Source organism: Staurois parvus, unplaced genomic scaffold, assembly GCF_062004578.1.
Source record: "Staurois parvus isolate SC_StPar_1 unplaced genomic scaffold, SC_StPar_1.0 ptg000572l, whole genome shotgun sequence".
In the NCBI taxonomy this organism is placed as follows: Eukaryota; Metazoa; Chordata; class Amphibia; order Anura; family Ranidae; genus Staurois; species Staurois parvus.
Window position 1 is genome coordinate 1,852,436 of NW_028318368.1, and position 21,545 is coordinate 1,873,980.

The following is a 21,545-nucleotide window of genomic DNA, read 5'->3' on the forward strand; positions in this document are numbered from 1 at the left end:
AGATTATTATTATTATACAGTATTTATATAGCGCCAATAGTTTGTTTATATAGCGCTGTACATTATAGTGGGAGACAGTACAGTAACAATACAATGCAATACACGAGGGGTTCGAGGGGCCTGCTCCTTGGAGCTTACAATCTAGGAGATAATTGGTGTCAGTGATTACTTACTTGACTGTCAGTATAGTGCATGCTGGAACTATGCATTTACTGTCAGCCAGCACATCAGTTCAAACCCTAGACAAAGTGATTCACTGGATGACTATATAATTCTGCTGCTATAAAGCTGCAGTGTCACTGGCTGATGGTAACTCCAAAGTGTCCTTTCACTGACAAATGTGCACTTTATTACTGGCCACCAATGTAGCAGAGCATTTTTCCACTGACCACAAATGTATGGGGGTATTCTATAATTGACTTCCTATGAAAAGGAGGCACTTTATCAATGGTCACCAAAGTAAGTGGTTATCATGGATCAACATCTATGTAAAGAAGCATTTTCCCATTGACTACCATCAACATAAAGGGCCACTTTACCACTGACTAATAATACTAATATGATTGGGGACTTTACCACTGACCATCTATGTAAGGGGATACTTTAAACTTTGAAACAATTTTCAGAAATATAAGATTAACAACATACAGAAAAAATAATCAAAATATACAGACAGGGTTTTGTTAATTACTTTAGAAATTACTGGGATTTTTTGTTATTCTCTCCCCAGTTCCCTCTTAAAATCCTATTGAATAAAAGGTATACATTCAAATTTTCTCCAGACTGAGACATTATCCATCCCCATAAAATATGCAAAGTATTTTAACATAGGGTACAAAAGTAAAGTTATTATGTACAAAATTGAATGCAGAAAACCATTTCTGGTCCTGTAAAAGGATAACAGGCTTTGATCATGAAATGGTTACAGTAATTTATCCTATGGGATTTTAATTTTTTTTTTTAATGAGACCTAGTTGGCAGAGAACAAGCTTTTAGTAGAAATGCCTAAATGCCTTCTTGAAGTTTTCCTACAGATAACCTGGAAAACGAATCCCATCTATTTAAACATAATTTGACAGAACAATTTTCATGAAAAAGCTGACAAGTACTACACTTCGGTTTTTCAAAACCTTTAAGAAAATCGTTGCAGACTGTGTTTTGACATAGTTCAAATCTCTCTCCAGTCTACTACTATCATAGTATACAAGCAAATAGAATGTTTTGGCATCCTTGATAGATATATTTTAAAGTACTCTATTACATTTTAGTTGTTCTATTATAAATGTTATTAATTTGTGGTCTTACTTTGTGCTTCAAAATCTAAAAACAAAGCGTAGAAGATGTAGTAAAAAAATGAGTCGTATTTATAAAGTCTGAGTACATCAGGGGGCAGTTGTCTGCCTTGCTTCACTTTGATTCTGCTCTATTCTGCAGCAACATTCACTGTGACAAAGCTGACTGGCTTATGGGAATGGGAATGTTTGTGTAAGCAAACAAATGTACTGGGTGAATCATTAGTGAATATTCACCAGATATGCTGTATTTGATATCTGTAGCGAATGTACAATTGTTATAGTCCTAAAGTGGAAGTAAAGTACAAATTTTAACGTGTACCTACAGGAAAGCCTATAATAAGGTTGCAGCACCCGCAAGGTTTCCCTCCTCAAGAAAGCACATGTACAGGCCTGCCTGAAGTTTGCCAATGAACATCTAAATGATTCAGAGAAGTATTGGGAGAAGGTGCTATGATCAGATGAGACCAAAATCAAGCTCTTTGGAATTAACTTGACTCGCTGTGTTTAGAGGAAGAAAAATGCTGTGACCCTAAGAATACCATCCCTACAGTCAAGCACGAAGATGGAAACCTTATGCTTTGGGGCTATTTCTCTGCTAAAGGTACAGGTCGACTTTGCCACATTGAGGGGCCAATGGATGGGGCCATGTATTGTAAAATCTTGGATGAGAACCTTTTTCCCTCAGCCAGAACACTGAAGATACGTCATGGATGGGACTTCCAGCATGGCAATGACTCAAAACATACTGTCAATGCAACAAAGGAGTGGCTAAAGAAAAAGCACATTAAGACCATGGAGTGGCCTAGCCAGTCTCCAGACCTTAATCCTATAGAAAGTTTCAGCTCCCTCCATAAACTTTGAGTTGCCAAGTGACAGCCAAGAAACCTTAAGGATTTAGAGAAGATCTGTGAAGGAGAGTGGACCAAAATCCCTCCTAAGATGTGTGCAAGTCTGGTAACCAACTACAAGAAACTTCTTACCTCTGTGCTTGCCAACAGGGGTTTCTCCACCAAGTACTAAGTAATGTTTTGCTTGGGGATTAAATACTTATTTTACTCACTGAACTGCAACTCAGTTTATAACATTTGTGTCATGTGGAGGGGGCGGACTGACAACTCATGGGGCCCCAGGGCAATAGGGGATCATGGGGCTCCTGTGTCCTTGCCCAAACTCAAAAAAGCCTATGAAAAAGGTACCAGGGGCATCTCATGGGGCCCCCTACTGACATCAGGCCCATGGGCAGTGCCCGAGTTTCCAAATGGTCAGTCTGCCCCTGTTCATGTGTTTTTTTTCTTGATATTCTGTCTCTATCATTTAAAGTTTACCTATGATAAAAATTATGGACCCTTCATTTCTTTGTAAGTGAGCAAATTTACACAATCTGCACAGGATCAAATAATTATTTTCTCCACTGTATACATTAACCACTTAAGGACCGCCCACAGTACATTTCCTGATACAGGGCGGCCCCTGTGAGCAGGATCACGTATATATATATATATATATATATATGGAGATGTCAGTGACACCAAGTAAGTTCCCTCCAGTGTCAGAATGCCCGCCGCAGTCCCGCTATAAGTCGCTGATCGTACACCATAAGTTGATGATCGCCGCCATAAGTCGCTGATCGCTGCCATTATCTATACCACCATTTGTAAATGCTATAACTTTCACGTAAACCAATTAATTTACATCTATTGGGATTTTTTTTTAGCAAACACATGTCGCAGAATACATTTTGGTCTAAATTTATGATGAAATGATTATGATGATGTTTTACTGGACATGTTTTATAGCAAAAAGTCCAAAATATTGTTTTTTTCTCAAAATTGTCAGTCTTTTTTTCTATAGTGCAAAAAATAAAAAATGCACAGGCGATAAAAAACCACTAAAAGAAAGTTCAATTTGTGGGAAAAAAGGACGTACATTTCATTTGGGTGCAGTGTTGCATGACCGCGCAATTGTCAGTTAAAGTAAAGCAGCGCCGTAACACAAACCGCTTCTTTAACTGTTTCCTGACCGCCCTATAGCAGAAATACTGCTACAGGGCGGCACGGGTGCGCAAAATCACGTATATATACATGATTCACGCTCCCGTGGTTTTCATGTCCTTCCCAGATAGCATCAGATTGCCTGTCAGTACACCAGTAATCACATTTAACCCCTCGATTGCCAGGAACACACTCATACACAATAAACCTCCATTGCTAGTATAGTGTCTGAACAGATCAATATTTTTGATCAGATCAGCACTATACCAGCGTTCACATTAGTATAGTGTCCCCAAAAACACAGGGTTAGCCGGATCAGTCCCGGCACCTGCCAGCACCTGCGTTTAGCCCCTACGCTTACCCCCCTTCTCCCCCAGCAAGTGCAGTGTCAGTAGGTCACTGTCACTTGATTGATACATTGCACACAAAACCACAGTGTTCGCAGAATCAGGCCTGATCTCTGCTAGCACTTGCTGGTAAAGTTTGATGACTCTCATATGCAGCAGAGTGCCAGTACTAGTGCCACTCTACATTTTGGTGAGTTGGCGAGCACCAGTGGCCTAGTACATCCTGGTCTTTCACATACCAGCACTGCAATATCACTTGGTGACGTGGCGAGTCCCATAAGTTCAGTACAAGCTGGTGAGGTGGCAAGCACAGGTATTGTCACACAACCATTAAAACATAATTTTAAGTGAAAAATTTAACTCAGGTAAAAGCTTTCCTTTAAGGCATCCTCCCACCACCTTTGAGGCAAGCCCCCTAAAGAAATACTTATCTTTATGCTCGAACAATCTTAATTGTGTGGCTCTGTCTGAGGCTGCACAGCCTTAATTTAGAGAGTGATTCTGATGAGTCCTCTTTATCCTGTATATGCATGCTGTGTACCCCATTTCTTTCTTTTAGGTAGATAGCAGTATGTAGAGTATGGCTTTCCCTATACTGAGTACAGCAACAGCACACATGAGAATAGTGAAGATAAGGTGGTGCAGTTTTGAGCAGAAAATCATCACTGGATTAAGGAGGAAAATAAGCATTTCTCTGGTATAGTGCTCTCAGGTAGGTGGGAACATTCCCTAATCAATTATGGTCAATGGATATACTACATGCACTAAAAAAAAACTTTATTAAAGTATATAGATTACATCCTGTCCTTTTTCCCCACTGGAGCTTTGCCTCACAGTTGCCTGAAATTCTCAACTTTAACCCCTTCACGGCTAAGGGTAAAACAAATCTAAATGCCTGAGCACAATTTTGGAACTTTGACGTGTCAGTAAGACCGTACATATCATCACAACTGCAATATGCATCCAGGTGTGTTATACCTTGTTTTTTTTTCAGAGAAAATTGATCTTTCATTTGGTGGTAAATGTTAATGGATATATCCTGCTTTTTTTTTTCTTTTATCAAAGGAAACTGTCCCAAATAAAAATCCTGATACAAATGCTGATACAAATTTAAAAATGAAAAAAAAAATACAGACCCTGACCTTGAAAAAAAAAATACTGACCCTGACCTTGACACAAACACTAATCCTGGCAATGACCTAGATTAAACCTTGACCTAGCTATTTTTTTTTTATTATTATTATTTATTTTTTTTTACACACACTTTTTTTTCTCTCTGAAAATACAGAGTGAGATACAATTTATCTCTCTCCTTCATTCAGAGAGAGAGAAAACATGGGGGTGGGCTTCACAGTGACTGATCACTATGATAGCCAATCGAAGGCTATCACAGCTATCAGGTAATCCAGAATTGGGAGTTCCTGGTCCCAATCATTATCATGGGACCCTGGACTCTTCTGGGAGTGCGCCATGCAGTGCACTCCCATCACAGAGACAAATACACAAATATGCATCCCCATGGAAAAAAGCCCAGTCCAGTGGGGCCGCATATTTGCGTACAGTCGGCATGAAGGGGTTAAAAATAATACCCAAGATTTGCTGTGCAAATACAGCAGCTGTAGATGATGTTGCTGTCAAAGTACAAACACGTGATACAATATTCATAAACTGTTCAGATGATGGATAGGGAAAAACAAATTATGTTTTGTTGCTTTTGTATCACCTCTGATTCATCTGTGGGTCAAAGGGATAAGCTTTGATCTGCATATAATGTCAGTTAAAGCAACCTGAAAAGTGAAAAAAACATTTTTTTTTTAAATTTGATGCTTTTTAAGTCTTATTAAACTATAGAGCATCCTAACCAGCCATAATTAACGACTTCCCCTTTTCCCCTGTCATTTTTCTGCTGATTGTTTTACATTTCTATTAATATTGAAACTTTTAAATGTTTTTTCAGTTTATATGTTAGTTCTTTTATGGTGCATTAAAAAAATGCAAAAATGTTATTTACAGTAGCATTAACTGTAACTGTATAACAGAACACTGGAAAAATGTGTGTTTTTTGTTACAATGTTGTAAAATTTTATTACTGTATTTTTCGTTCCATAAGACGCATCTGACCATAACAAACAAGAGATCCCTGTGCTCAAATCCATACAGCTAGTGCATGCATTTATCCATCAGGTGCTAAAGGGGTGTAACCACATTAACTCTAGAAATTCTGAAGGACCCTCTGCACACTGGTATATACCCTTTCAAGCAAACTATGCAACAAATAGGGATATTTGGTTCACACATATTGCAATACATGTTTAAGCTGGCCAACTGCGTCAAAGTAATCCCTCTATGGCCAGTCCTACTCTGCCCTGCCTACACAAGTGCTACTGTGGACACAATGCTAGCATAGGGGAAAAGACACAATGGGGAGAGCTACAAGGTTCAGGTCTGGCTACTGACCCAACAATACAACAAACAAGAGATCTCTGTGCTCAAATCCATACAGCTAGTGCATGCATTTATCCATCAGGTGCTAAAGGGGTGTAACCACATTAACTCTAGAAATTCTGAAGGACCCTCTGCACACTGGTATATACCCTTTCAAGCAAACTATGCAACAAATAGGGATATTTGGTTCACACATATTGCAATACATGTTTAAGCTGGCCAACTGCGTCAAAGTAATCCCTCTATTGGCCAGCTTAAACATGTATTGCAATATGTGTGAACCAAATATCCCTATTTGTTGCATAGTTTGCTTGAAAGGGTATATACCAGTGTGCAGAGGGTCCTTCAGAATTTCTAGCATCTGACCATAAGACACACCTAGATTTTAAAAAAATTCTGAACCAATGGACTGCAGACATAGTACAGGAAATGACCAGACTGCAGACATAGTACAGGAGATGACCAGAGACTACAGACATAGTGCAGATGACCAGAGACTGCAGTCATAGTACAGGAGATGACCAGAGATTGCAGACATAGTACAGGAGATGACCAGAGACTGCGGACATAGTACAGGAGATGACCAGAGACTGCGGACATATTACAGGAGATGACCAGAGACTGCGGACACAGTACAGGAGATGACTAGAGACTGCGGACATAGTAAAGGAGATGACCAGAGACTGCAGACATAGTACAGGAGATGACCAGAGACTGCGGACATAGTTCAGGAGATGACCAGAGACTGCGGACATAGTACAGGAGATGACCAGAGACTGCAGACATAGTACAGGAGATGACCAGAGACTGCAGACATAGTAAAGGAGATGACCAGAGACTGCAGACATAGTACAGGAGATGACCAAAGACTGCAGACATAGTACAGGAGATGACCAGAGACTGCGGACATAGTACAGGAGATGACCAGAGACTGCAGACACAGTACAGGATATGACCAGAGACCGCGGACATAGTACAGGAGATGACCAGAGACTGCAGACATAATACAGGAGATGACCAGAGACTGCAGACCTTTGGGGAGGGGGGGGGTGCGGATATCCGAATTTGACAGGTACCCGCTCCCACTTCCGCGGAGTTGTCCTCCCCCCCTCCATCTCCGTAGTCTCCTGGGACACGTGACAGGTCCCAGAAGACTACGGGGCCATTCAAGATGTAAAAAAAAATGTTTTACTAGTTTTTAAGCATTTTTTTTATTTTTTACCATTTATTTTCATTTTTTTTACAAATTTTTCAAATTTTTTCATCATAGTAGTTCAGTGTCACCATAGTAACACTGTACTACTCTGGGGAAAGAGGGGGAGTTGATCAGGGATTTTTTTTTTTTTTTACACTTGGTGTTACAGTGAAGATTTTTGTAACAGTAAAGTTTTGAACTGTCCTGAATGGGTTACATTTATGACAGCTGTGATCACTAGTGATCTGTGATTAGGCACAGCTAATTACATGGTACAGGGTGCTGTGATTGGCCCAGGCACCATGTATTAGCTGTAGGTCAATCACAGCATAGAAACACACAGCTGTTATGAATTAATTACATACTTCTTGTTCAAATACATACTTCTTTTTGTAAACAAAGCAGCCATAGATGAGGTTCTGATATTTTTTTGTTACAGGTACTTATATAGCACTGTCAATTTATGCAGAACTTTACATATTATTATATTATTATTATACAGGATTTATATAGCGCCAACAGTTTGCGCAGCACTTTACAAAATTAAGGTAGACATTACAGTTACAATACATTTTGGTACAAGAGGAAACAGAGGCCCTGCTCGTTAGAGCTTACAATCTAGGAGGAAGGGTTGAGTGATACAAAAGGTAATAACTGTGGGGGGATGAGCTGATGGAGGAAATAAATGGTGGTTTACTAGGTAGAAGCAGGATAGGCTTCTTTAAAGAGAGAGGTTTTTAGAGATTGTCTAAAGGTGGATAGATTAGGAGACAGCTTTGGGGTTGGGAGTTCCATAGGATGGGAGAAACTCGGGAGAAGTCCTGGAGGCAAGTATGGCATGAGAACTAGAGAGCAGAAGGTCTTGGGAGGATCGAAGAGAGCAGTTTGGTTGATATTTGAGACCAGGTTGGTGACATGTATGTATTGTACATTCACATCAGTCCCTGCCCTTGAGGAGCTTGCAAACTAAGTTCCCTAACTCACATTTACACATACTAGAGCCAATTTAGACAGGATCCAATTAACTTACCAGCATGTCTTTGGAGTGCAGAAGGAAACCGGAGTACCTAGAAGAAACCCACACAGACATAGGGAGAACATGAAAACTCCATGCAGGTCATGCAGTGGCTGGGATTCGAACCGATGACCCTAATGCTGCTAGACGGAAGTGCTAACCATGTAGCCACTGTGCTGTTAATGAGGGACCCCCCCATGCAAAAAAAAGCATTAGACTCCCCTATAAATACCTACTACCTTTGATGGGGTTCTGGTTTAGATCTGAAAGGGAAACCTTTTGGTCTGGAATGAATTTTAAAGGGGAGCCCTATGCAAAAAGAAAGAAAACGCATGAGGCTCCCCCAAAAAATGATACCAATTCATTATCTGAGCCATATAGCCAAGCTGGCCACGAAAGGGAGGAGGAGGTGCAGCACCCCCCTCCTGAACTATGCTAGGCCAAGTGTCCTCAAAATGGGAACCCCCTGGCATAGCATCTTGTCCCCATGGTAATGAAAACAAGAGCCTCTTCCCCACAACCCTGACCTGGTGGTTTTGGGGGTCTGCAAGTGGGGAAGCCCACTTCAGGATAAGGACACCCCTCAGATATCACCTCCACATGTGAATAAAGGGTACAAATACCCCTACTCATTAAAAAAAATTTAAACAGTATATAATGACACCACTTTTTTTTGAAGTTACACTACAATTTTTTAAAATCCGTTAATAATAAATAAAAGAACCAAAAAAGTCCCATAATGTAAATCCGTTGTCAATAATATTATCCAGCAATGCAGATCCATGTCAATTATGATAAAATGATGCCTGCCAATGAAAGACATCCTGCCAACCGCCATCACAATCTGCACCCATCGAACAGTCACATCAAATTACATCTTTTGCCCCCCCCCCCCGACTAATAGGAAACAATAGGGTGATCTCAATGACAAAATATGGCCTTTGCTTACATGGCTGGGCCATTAAATGATTAGAGGTGGGTGACATATATTGGTAAAAATGTATGTGCACAATGTTGTCATCTCCACTGAGGCACATGTGTTAAAGACAACTTTTGTCATCCCTAACAAGCATTCCTCGTTGGTTTTGACATCTATGTGATCTTTGCTGGGCACATTTTTTGCTTATTCTTTTTTAAATAAAAAGTAATTTGTCTGTCTATATTGTTTTTTTCAGCACCTACTGAATCTGTAATTTGACCAGTGAGATGTCTTGTGAGCTTTATCATCTTGTTAGACAGTATGACCTATGTCATATATGTGCTATTATCTCAAGTGGTATGCCCTTATCATTATCATTTGGTTCATACTTTTTAATGGGAGATCTTTTCTATTCCCTTTTTTACTTTCAGCAGCTACTCATTTATATATACACAGCAACTGGGAGTTGTTTGTGAACTTTGTACCCTTCCTAGGACTAATACTTTCTGGGGTGACGTCTGGATGCACACCTGACGGTTAAGACCTGTTTGTGTCAATTGCATTCTGGTGAGTTTCCCTCTAGCAGATTAATTTTATTATTCATGTTATGATTTATTTGAATCATGTTTGCATATGCATGAGAAAATCATTCTTCTTTTGTATACCTTGTGATTGAATTGATGGTAATTGTTTTGTTTCTTAATTCTAGTGGCTCAGTATGTAGCACTCAAAAAATCTCCTGAAGAAGCCAGTGTATTGGCGACACATGTTGTGATAAAGTGACTACATGAATAGACCATATGGATATGTATTCTTGATGGTGTGGTTTTAAGGAAATGAAATACTTTTTCTAAAATGTTTTTATTCATGAATATTAAATAAAAATGTGATTTTATGTATAAAATTGTATCATTGTCATTAGCACGTTAAAAAAATCACACGGTTACTTTTTTTGTGTATTCTTAATTAGGGATGTGGTGCCCATGATCTCCACGCATACTGATGTGTCTCTTTTTGTCTTGGTAAAGCAGTCAGGGATTCTTTTCAGCTATACCAGACCCTTATTGCAGATGAGGGTCGGATATAGATGTTATTGAGGGACCCCCCCCTACAAAAAAGCAACAGAGACCCCCTAAAAATATATACCAGAACCTTTGCTTGATAAGGGTCTGGTATAGATATGAAGGGGGACCCTTTGGGTCTGAAATTAATTTTAAAGGGGAGCTCTATGCAAAAAAACAAAAAAGAAAATGTGTCCATTATCTGTTCAAGTAGCCTGGCTGGCCAAGAAAGGGGGGATAAGGCGCAGCACCCAGCTCCTGAATCATAATAGGCCACGTGTTCTCAACATAGGAACCCCATGGCAGGGTCTCCAGGGTGATGTCATTGATAACATATAGTCTTTGTTTCCATGGCTGGGGATTCCTGGCCACTAAATGAATGTGGGATAGGTGACATAGCTGGTTGCTAAGGATGGAGCTGGTGGTGGCACTTGCCACTTCCTTAACTATGATTTATGGGTAAGAAGGTGTCATATATAATAGGGGTAGAAATACTGCTGCTATTTATGATGTTTGGCTCCCGCTGAATGTGCAAAAAGCTCCAGCATTCAACATGCCTGAACAGAGTAATTTTGGTCAAAACGTGTTTGGACTGAACCTTGAGCTCATCCCTAGCAAGAGTCTAGAACTTGCTGTGACAAGAAAGGCTATCATCAGAAGAAGAAATGCTCCAGCACTGGTGCGTGTACCCACACCATACATTCAGCTCCATTCCCACTACACAGTAAACGACTCCTAGCAATGGCTCATAGTTTCAGACAGTGAAAAGATGTTCCAATCTACATGTCTTATGTGCAAGGATTGCAGTTGAGTGCATTACTTGTCATTGTTCTCTGTCTGTTTAGCAGCAAAACACCAAGTAATTCTAATCTTTCAACACCCTGCATGCATACCATTCAGAAATACTTTTTTGTGAAACAATTGACTTTATGGGTAATGTAAAGATTACATACAAAGGATATTTTCTTAACATATGCTTAGTTTGAATTGTTCAGATTTCTTAGAGGTTTACTTAAAGCCGAACATAGCACCCTAACTCTAATTCCCCATAGGAATAATTGAGAACTCCGAAGATGGAGCACGCTGCCATGCTCAACTTTAAGACAAATGAGATTAGAATGGATATGTCAAGAGGACAGTGTCAGCACATTGCTTTTCTTGGGCCCTGGGGGTAAATAAGGCTGTAATGTGCTAATTAACAATGAATTTTCAGAGATGCCTATTAAACCTCTATTATGACTACTATCATGGCTATTCTTTACCACTTCATGAAAATGTGCTATATATGAGTACTAGTCGAAGATGAATGAATATATTTTTACTGAATATTAATAGTTTTAGCCAATTAATTATGTTAACAATAAAAGAAAATGCATAAACTTATATGAAACCCTAACTGAATTATATCAAGTTTGCTAAAGGACTGTGTATAACAATTCTTTTCTTTAAAAAAAAAAAAAAAAACAAAACTTGTTTTCACCATTTAAATATCCTGTTGTTCTCAGTGCTGCTAATCTCCTGTAGATGCTTTTGCCAATTTATGTCTGCATGCACTCCTGCATGTCATTACCCAGAGTAGATTTCTTGATGGTGACAATGCTATACCATGCCCACAATGTGTTTTGAAACTTCCACTTATAGTCTACATTGGAAGCCCATGTGAAAGAGTTAGAATCAGACAGAGACTGAGTGGTTTCATTCCATACCAGGAAATGCCTGAAAGTGACTTTCATGAAGGTTCACTGGGGTATTTTTTAAGCAAAGTTGCAAATTAAAAACAGTGGATATAAAAAGTCTACACACCCTTGTTAAAATGTCAGGTTTCTGTGATGTACAAAAATTAGACAAAGATAAATAATTTTCCATATTTAATGTGACCTATAGACTGTACAACTTAATTGAAAAATAAGCTGAAAGCTTTTTTTTTTTTTGGGGGGGGGGGACATAAAAAAACTAAAATAATGTGGTTGTACATTGCACATTAGTTGCACATAACTGGGGCTGTAGGTGTGTTCAGAATTAAGCAATCACATTCAAAATCATGTTAAATAGGAGTCAGTACACACCTGCCATCATTTAAATTGCCTCTGATTAACCCCAAATAAACTGCAGCTGTTCTAGTACTGTAGGTCTTTCCTGACATTTTCTTAGTCGTATTCTACAGCAAAAGCCATGGTCCGCAGAGAGCTTCATAAGCATCAGAGGAATCTCATTGTTAAAAGGTATCAATCAAGAGAAGGCTACAAAGGAATTTCCAAGGCATTAGATATACAATGGAACACAGTGAAGATAGTCATCATCAAGTGGAGAAAATATTGTGCAACAGTGACACTACCAAAAACTGGACGTCCCTCAAAAATTGCTGAAAATACGAGGAGAAAACTGGTCTGGGAAGCTGCCAAGAGGCCTACAGCAACATTAAAGGAGCTGCAGGAATATCTGGCAAGTACTGGCTGTATGGTACATGTGAAAACAATTTCCCGTATTCTTCATATGTCTGGGCTATGGGGTAGAGTGGCAAGACAGAAGCCTTTTCTTACGAAGAAAAGCATCAAAGCCTGACTAAATTTTGCAACAACACATCTTAAGACTCTCAAAAGCATGTGGGAAGATGTGTTATGGTCCAATGAAACCAAGACTGAGCTTTTTGCCCATAATTGCAAAAGATAGGTTTGGCACAAAAACAACATTGCACATCACCAATAGAACACCATACCCACAGTGAAGCATGGTGGTGGCAGCATCATGCTTTGGGCCTGTTTTTCTTCAGCTGGAACTGGGGCCTTAGTCAAAGTAGTGGGAATTATAAACCGTTCCAAACACCAGTCAATATTGGCTCAAAACCTTCAGGTTTCTATTGAACAATGGTTAAATCTTTAATGCATTGGATGGATGTTCAGGGGTACTGTGTTTCCCTTCAGTGATAATGCTAAAGACTGTGCTACCTCATTAACTTGTTGGGAAATTTTCATTGTTTGGTTTGAAAGCCAGGATGACATTAACCCTTTCGCTGCCAGAGCCAATTTTGCATTTTTTGTTTTTGCACACGTATTTTAAAAATCACAAAACATAAACCCCCCAAAACATGATATATTTTCTGAAAGCAGACACCCTAGAGAATAAAACAGTGGTAGTTTCAATTATTCATGTCACACGATATTGCAAAGATCTAGGAAATGAAAAATTTCAGTACAAATCACACTAAAGTGAATTTTAGGTCAAACAAATGCAATAAATTACCCAAACATATAAAATATAAAAGACGAGGTTGTGCCGAGTAAATAGATACCTAACATGCCAAACCTTAAATTTGTGTGCGCTTATTAAATTGTGTCAAACTTCAGTACCCTCTATTTTCAATAGACGACGCTTCAAAAGACCCTATAAGTCATCAGTTTAGTGTTACAGAGGAGGTCTGATGCTAGAATTATTGCTCTCACTCCAGCTTGTGTGGTGATATGTAACATGTGTATTGCAATCGACATTTCCATGTGTAGGCGCCCACATGTGTGTTTAAGTGGGGTCGGGGGGCCTCAACATTTTTTTGGGTAGGATGATATGCCCTTGGGTGTAACTAGTTTTTTTTTACTTAACTTTTTTTTAACACATAAGAGACGCAAAGTCCCATATGTGATGATTTTTTGGTGACAGATTCTCTTTATTGAGACCCTGGCTGTCTCCTTTGGGCTCCATTAGATATATTGCAATGCAAACCGCATTTCCATACATCTTTCCCCAGCTATTCTAGATGAGAAAGTGACAGCCGTAACCCGGAAGTGACCTCATGAACATCGCCTTCCAGGTCGCACAAAGAAGGGGAGAGGAGCAGACACTTATCCACCTGATGGCACCCGCCATGGCTCTTCCCGGGCTTGCAAATGGTCAAGCAGACCCTGGTTACAAGGTGGGAGCGCGCCCCCAGGAGAGGGGAGGCACCAGAATCGGGGGCATTGGAAGTGATCAGCGGCAGCAGAGCCGCCTATCCACTTCCACCTCACAGGCAGGAGTCTGCAGCCACTGGATGGTGTGTAAAACCCCCTGCTGTCAGGTACAGCGTATGGACCTGGCAGCAAAATGGTTAAGCTCCCTTTCAGATGTTTTTTGCTACATAGGATTCTCTATGGCCCTATGATACCTGTTTGCAAGCACTTGTGATCTGTGTAGATCATACTAGCTATTGTACTCCGCATTTCTTACCGGTCCCCACATCTGCCTTAGTCCCCATTTGATTCCTGTTTGCCTCTGCTGTCCATTTTATATATATATATATATTTTTTTTTTTTTAAACATAAAAATTGTATTCAAGCTCCCGAAGAAACGATTTTCATCGCAAAATAGGTAGAGCTCAATTTTGATTGACCTTCAGGGTGCAGATTGAGTGAAAGAAGCTTAAGTGTAAACTTCTTCCCCCCTTGTCATCGGGGGTTGTATTTCCTTGTATCTATGTATCACCTGCTGGACCTGTCTATCTTAAGCATTTTAATGATACTTTTATTATTATTATTTTGTATACAATAAAATATGTTTTGTATTCTAATCATTGTTCTCGGTGCCTAAAAAGTCTATGTGATCTTAATTTAGGATAAGGGGTAATACTAGTAATTAGGACGTGGTACATTTGTATCAGCCTTCACACCCATAGCGACCACCTATGTTGGTGTGCCCCTCTATACTATGTACCCCGTATTCATTTAGGTGGGTGGGGCAGTATCTGGGGGCCTACATATTTTTAAAGGGGATTTCAAATTTCAATAAGACCCCACACACTCAGATCCCCACAACCACCAGCCAGAATTGTGGGGAAGAAGCCCTCATCCTTATCAAAAAAGCTCCCCAACAGGTGGCCGTTTATGGTTTGGGATGGTGGGGCACTTGCTCATCTCTCACTTTCTTCAGCAGCCAGGAGGCATGCTTGGATTAAGGTCTGCTATGAATTTTTAGGAGATCGTACATCAGATACTAAACTTTTTAAAACTACTTAAAATATATTGTTACTATAAAAATATTCCTGGTATATGTTTACTATGGAACTTAGAAGCATAGCAGGTAAAATACAATGAGGAAGTTTTGGCCTGACTAGTCCAAGTAAAAGTTGTGAGATGCAACTATTGTACATACTGTATATACAGGTGTATAATATATATATATATATATATATATATATATATATATATAGACAGAAAAAGAGGTGGGTCACTCCCTTGTATCTCGTTCCAATTTCAAAAGCAGGGAGATTGTATCAATGGTGGGCTCCCAATCATCCACCAATATAAACATCAAATAAAATGAGGATACATTCAAATGAAATAGTCTTTACTTCAAAGAGGCATCTTCATACAAGTTACAATCCATATGACATATGCTATATGTCATATGGATTGTAACTTGTATGAAGATGCCTCTTTTAAGTAAAGACTGTTGCGTTTGGAGTATGCATCCTCATTTTATTTGATATATGTATATATACACACACACAGTATATTTGCAATTTTCCAGCCTACTCAAGTTAAGTGGGAGCCATTTAACTTAGAGGTATGTGTTTGGATGGTGTGTGGAAATCATGGCATGGACAGGAAAAACACAAATGAAAATATACAACCTCCATACAGTAAGTATCCTGGTTGGAGTTAAATTATAGTGTCACTAAACCCAGGACACTTCAATCACTATATCTGCTCTCCCACAGTACACAGAACATGGAAATGCAATTATTTTAGTAAATATAAACTGCTAAATACCTTTTCTCATCAGCAGTAAGCAGTACTGTGACTTCAGCAGAGCACTGGTTAAAGCTTGTAGGAGGAGTTTTATTTCTGCTCTAGGAGGATGCAAAACCCCTGACCCTCTGTCTGGACAGTGCTGATTGGCCCTGTGCTGATCACATGCATTCTCCCAAGAAAAATAAAAAATCTCTCTAGCAATACACACCAAACTAATCATATGCATGTGGCTACAGGTTCAGTCAGGATCAAATGGCCTTTTTACACAATTCAGAGGATTAACCCATTAGGTTCCACAGTGAGCATATTAAGCATGCTTTACTGCATATATAGACTGATTTTACTGTTGTGGGTTTAGTAACACTTTAAGATCTCTATGACAAAATCTATACAAGTAACTATTAAACCATGTGGAAATAAAAACTAATATACAAAGGGAAAAAGTCTCCAAACTTTCTGAACAAAGCGCCTGTTTACTGTCCTTAAGGTTTTAGGGGGGCTGGACTGTGGCCACTGGGATTAGAAAATGCTCCGGCATCAGTGCCCCATTATTGATTTTATTGGGAGGAAAGGTTTGCCATTGATGGTGTCAGCTGATGGAATAGTGCCCCAAGGGCCAGATAAAGGCAAGGCAAGGGCCACATATGGCCCCTGGGGCGCAGTTTAGAGACCACTGGTCTATACTCTCCAATCTCTCTTCATTCTTTGCTAGTTTGAGGCATTCAGCGGGATGCAATAAAATAGTACAGGCAGCAGAGGCAAAATTATCTAGTATGATGCTTCTTATGATGGTCCTATACTGTAGTTTTGCCACAGGGCACAGTTCTTATATTAACAACCATCCAGGACTAAAAAAAAAAAAAATCAGTATTGGTTGAGTTAATACACCAAGTTTTTATTTATCTGAGGTATTTCAATACTCCAGTATGGTAGTTGTAAAGGCCCACCATGGTCTGTTAGGCTGCTGCTGCCATTGTAACAAGTTGGTTCCAACTACAACACCAATCTCTACATGGTAGTGAATTAAATGTATAAGAGAGTAATGTTGTGACTGTCCATTTATTCTTTAGTACTTAGTGATGGTAGCAGGAGATAGGACAAAGTGGGAAATTCAGACACATTTTTTTTAGCTACATATAACAAATGCACGTCTAATTTTAAAATATGTTTAACCATAATGAAATGGGCCAAACTGTAATGTTCTCTTTATGTGTTTATAAATGTTGACATACATATTGCAGAATAGGTAAACGTGCAAACAAACTGTGTATTTCCGTGACATGTTGCTTACTTTATTTTTAACACATTGTTTATTACTGGATGTCACATAGCTCATCTGCTATAGTACACAACTGTTAGATTTTGTTTGTTGCTTACATCTACAAGGAACAAGGGTGTCACTTTGCTTATCAATGAACTTACCTTGTCTATATTTCACAGCTTTTGACAAGAACCTGCTCACTGAGAAATACTGATAAATCTCAAGACAGCCCAACTAGTATTTACAGCTGCATTCTGAGTCACAAATTGGATTCTAACAACCTCTTGTGGATTTATAACACTACATCTGACAAATGACAAGCATGAACCAGCTGCTCAACTTATCTACCAATTTGGCTGTGTTAAACTACTCAACTCCTACTACTGATCTCTCAACCAGATTACAAACTTTGTGAAAATATTTGTACTCTTCTATTTCTTTACCGTGTTCTTTGTATTTCAAATATTGCTAGTAATAGAATATATATTTACACAGAGAAAATAGGAAACACGTTTGTTTTGACATTTGTTAAATTGATTGATTTTTTTTTTCTTTTACTTGCAATTGCAATGTGTTTCATGATCTAACCCCACTGCTAGCTTATATTGATCTTCTAGTGTTCATTTCCTCAGATATGTGGTGTTCTGGCAGAAATATCATCTTTAACACTAGTGAATGATTTTGTATCCTGTGCAATTGCCTCCAGAATACATCAATATGAACTCTGCCTGCAATAAATCACTCTTATAATTATCAAGCGAAGAAAGCATTCTTAAGACAAGTGACAGATTTTTGGCCACTGAAATTCCTCTATCTTTTTTTTTTTTTAGTAGAGGAACCTATAAAATCAATTTCCTGATTTATGTGCAATCTTTAAGGAACACACATACAGTGCAAACACATACATATATATTTCAATCCAATGACTGCTGATGTCTCAATAGTGCTCTCTGTAATACTGTGTTTCCAAACTAGGCTGCATGTATAATCCTATGTGCCTTGTGTTAATTATTAGAGAAATCAATCAAAACAGCATGGATCATAAAACACAAGAGGGCATCCATGCTACACATAAGATATATGGAATATACCAATGCACATATAGAAAAATAATAACCACCAGACACACAAGGGAAATGGTTTCTAACATGAATATATTGACTGTAGAAGCTCATTTCATTAAAAGCTATGGAAATGCTGACATACGGAAGACAACAGGGAATGTTCACAATTCTTATTGTCCTATTATTGCATGCCTATACCACTGGGAATTAACCACATTCCTCAATTTAAAAAAATACCAATATCACTGTCATTTATGTCAAAAGCTTATTAACAAGATGGCACCTTATAATTTAGCAACATTGTCAATAACATTTTCTGATGAAAGTATTTTAATAGTTCACTACATTAACATTATTATTACTAAAATGCAAAGTATGTCGGAAGCATTACTATATACAATAGTCATAATTGGAAAATGTTATTTAATTCCACAAGTTTAGTAACAAAAAAAAATCATGACATCTTTTAATAAATATCTGCTAAATAAAGCCCAAACAGGGTTAAAGCTTACAAGGAAACATGCTGTCATCAAACTTTCTTTCTATTAAGCTGTTAGAACATTCAGGTGGGGGGAGACAAACTGTGAGATTAGTGTAGGTAATACCTGGAAATTCTCTGGGTCAACATGTCAAACTTGCACTTGTGTCGGTGATGATGATGTACGTCTGCGGAGATGCGTTAAGCGCTGTTGGGGTCGTTTTCAGTCTTCGCTGGGACAGTCCGACTTACAAGGTCCTCCAGTCAGTACCAGGGTCAGCTCCTGCTAGCAAGGGAGGGGCTGAGCGAAGGCTGCCTGACCCATGCCTATACTCTATCACTGCATCCCCTTTCACTTTAATGGGCAATGTGACAATGGGCAGAATGATCGTGTTTGAAATAGAAATAATTCATGGAAATGGGGAGGGAAAAAAAAAATAGAAAATGTTAAACAGCTCCATGCACACAAAACAGCTCTCAGCTACCGGAGAAGGAAGACTGAGCAGAAGAGAAGGGGACTGTCTGCTAGTGCTGATTTCAGTCTATTCATTGTACCTTCAGCATCCTCTCCTCCTCTGCTGCTCTCTCTCCTCCTTCTGTCAAGAGTCCATGCAGCGGGGGAAGGGAGTTGCTGGATTCAACACTGCAGCTCTGTTTGGCTGACTCGTAATGACAGACACTTTTTTTGTGTCTAGTCTATTCTTGCCAGAAGGCAGGGGGCCTCGGGAGGAAGAGTTGTGCTTTTTGTTAGGGTCTAGCTTGGTATTTACCCTCTGTGTTTCTGCAATGAGTCAGTGAAAATGAGCAACTTTTAATAAGAGGAGCAACTTGAGGTCAGTCTGTTCACTCCATTAAACGTGCTTAAGTGGATTTCCACTTTTGCAGTCAGATTTGAGAAACCCCCACTGTATGTTTGTTACGTCTTTCCATTCTTGCAGCATGCAAGGAAAATATTCAAAGGGATTTAAACAATTGATTGCCATTATACAATCACAGATCACAGAATGAAATTTAGTTCTAGCTCTACACAGAACATAACATGAAAACTTTTTCTTACCAGTTAGATTTGCTTTAAAATTTCACCTTCATCTTTAATGGAAATTTAACCACTTGCGGACTGCCTCTTTACTGTGTCAGGGCAACCCGGCTGCGCTGGATCATGTACACGTATGCAGGGCAGGAACAAGAGATGGGCAGCTGCCCTAGGCAAAATGATTTACTGTAGGGATGGGGGCAACGTCTTTCTGTTTCAGGAGTAGTGACAGTAGCAGCGATTTTGATAAATGAGTGACTGCTGGGCATAACATCCCTGAGGTTGCACATCATGGGGGGGCGTAGTTTGGCATCTTTGCCCTGGGCTCCGGATGATCTTGTCCTGGCACTGCACTTATGTGATCCAGCATTTCTAGGTATGCTGCCCCGTCTGTGCTGTCATTCTCTACATTATAAGTGCCGGTTCACATACATGGAGATTGGATGTGGTTTGAACCGCATCTGATCCACATGAAATGTGAAATAACATTGCTTCCTATGATGCCTGTTCACATATGTCTGGTGTACTGGCAGTGCGGATTGAAAAAGAGTGCTGTCCGATTTCTGATCCGTGCAGTCTGGTTCAGGTGTGGATTACAGGCTATTGACTTCTATGGGAACCTTTTCTAAACCACATATGTGTGAACAAGATAAAATCCTGACCTGATTCTGACCTGGATCTGATGTAAACCTGACCTGATCCGCGGAACAATTACTGTGTCAATTAGCTGTGAAACCTGAGCTTCAATCTGCCCTCCTTTTCATTGCAGTGCCCCTTTAAAGATCACAGTGCCCCTTAACACAACACAGCACCCCTTTAATACAACACAGTTCCGCTAACACAACACAGTGCCCCTAACACAACACTGCGCCCCTTAACACAACACCGTGCCTCTTAACACAACATAGCATCCCTTAATGTAACACAGCACCCATAACACAACACAGTGCCCCTGACACAACATATCACCCCTTAACAAAACACAGCACCACTAACACAGCACCCCTTAACACAACACAGTGCCCCTAACACAACACAGTGCCCATTAACACAACACAGTGCCACTTAACACAACACAGCACCTTTTAACATAACACAGCACCCTGCCACAACATAGCACCCCTTAACACAACACAGCACCCCTAACACAACACAGCTCTCTTAAAACAACGCAGTGCCCCTTAACCCAACATAGCACCCCCTAACATAACACAGCACCCCTAACACAACACAGTGCCCCTCAACACAACACAGTACCCCCTTAATACAACATAGCACCCCTTAACACAACACAGCGCCCCTAACACAACATAGCACCCCTTAACACAACATAGTGCTCCTAACACAACACAGTGCCCCTAACAAAACATAGCATCCCTTAACACAACACAGCACCCATAACACAACACAGCTCTCTTAACACAACACAGTGCCCCTTAGCCCTACATAGCACCCCCTAAACACAACACAGCACCCCTGACACAATACAGTACCTCCTAACACAACATAGCACCCCTTAACACAGCACAGCGCCCCTAACAAAACATAGCACCCCTTAACACAACACAGTGCCCCTAACACAACACAGTTCCTCTTAACACAACATAGCACCCCTTAACACAACACAGCACCCCTAGCACAACATAGCACCCCTTAACACAACACAGTTCCCCTTAACACAACATAGTGCTCCTAACACAACACTATTCCCCTAACACAAC

The 21,545-nt window shown here is 39.7% G+C and overlaps 1 protein-coding gene across 2 annotated transcripts in view; it reads right to left on the reverse strand.

The window, feature by feature from the left end:
* The window catches only part of LOC149450529 (bifunctional heparan sulfate N-deacetylase/N-sulfotransferase 3-like), a 347,552-nt gene extending 328,165 nt beyond the window's left edge, over nucleotides 1-19,387 (reverse strand). The window contains exon 1 of one of the 2 annotated variants that reach the window (XM_089691786.1): nucleotides 18,919-19,387. The gene's annotated coding sequence lies outside the window, so the exon portion shown is untranslated. The remainder of the gene's footprint in view (nucleotides 1-18,918) is intronic. The other variant, XM_089691787.1, reaches the window with a different exon arrangement.
* Nucleotides 19,388-21,545: the final 2,158 nt, after the last annotated feature.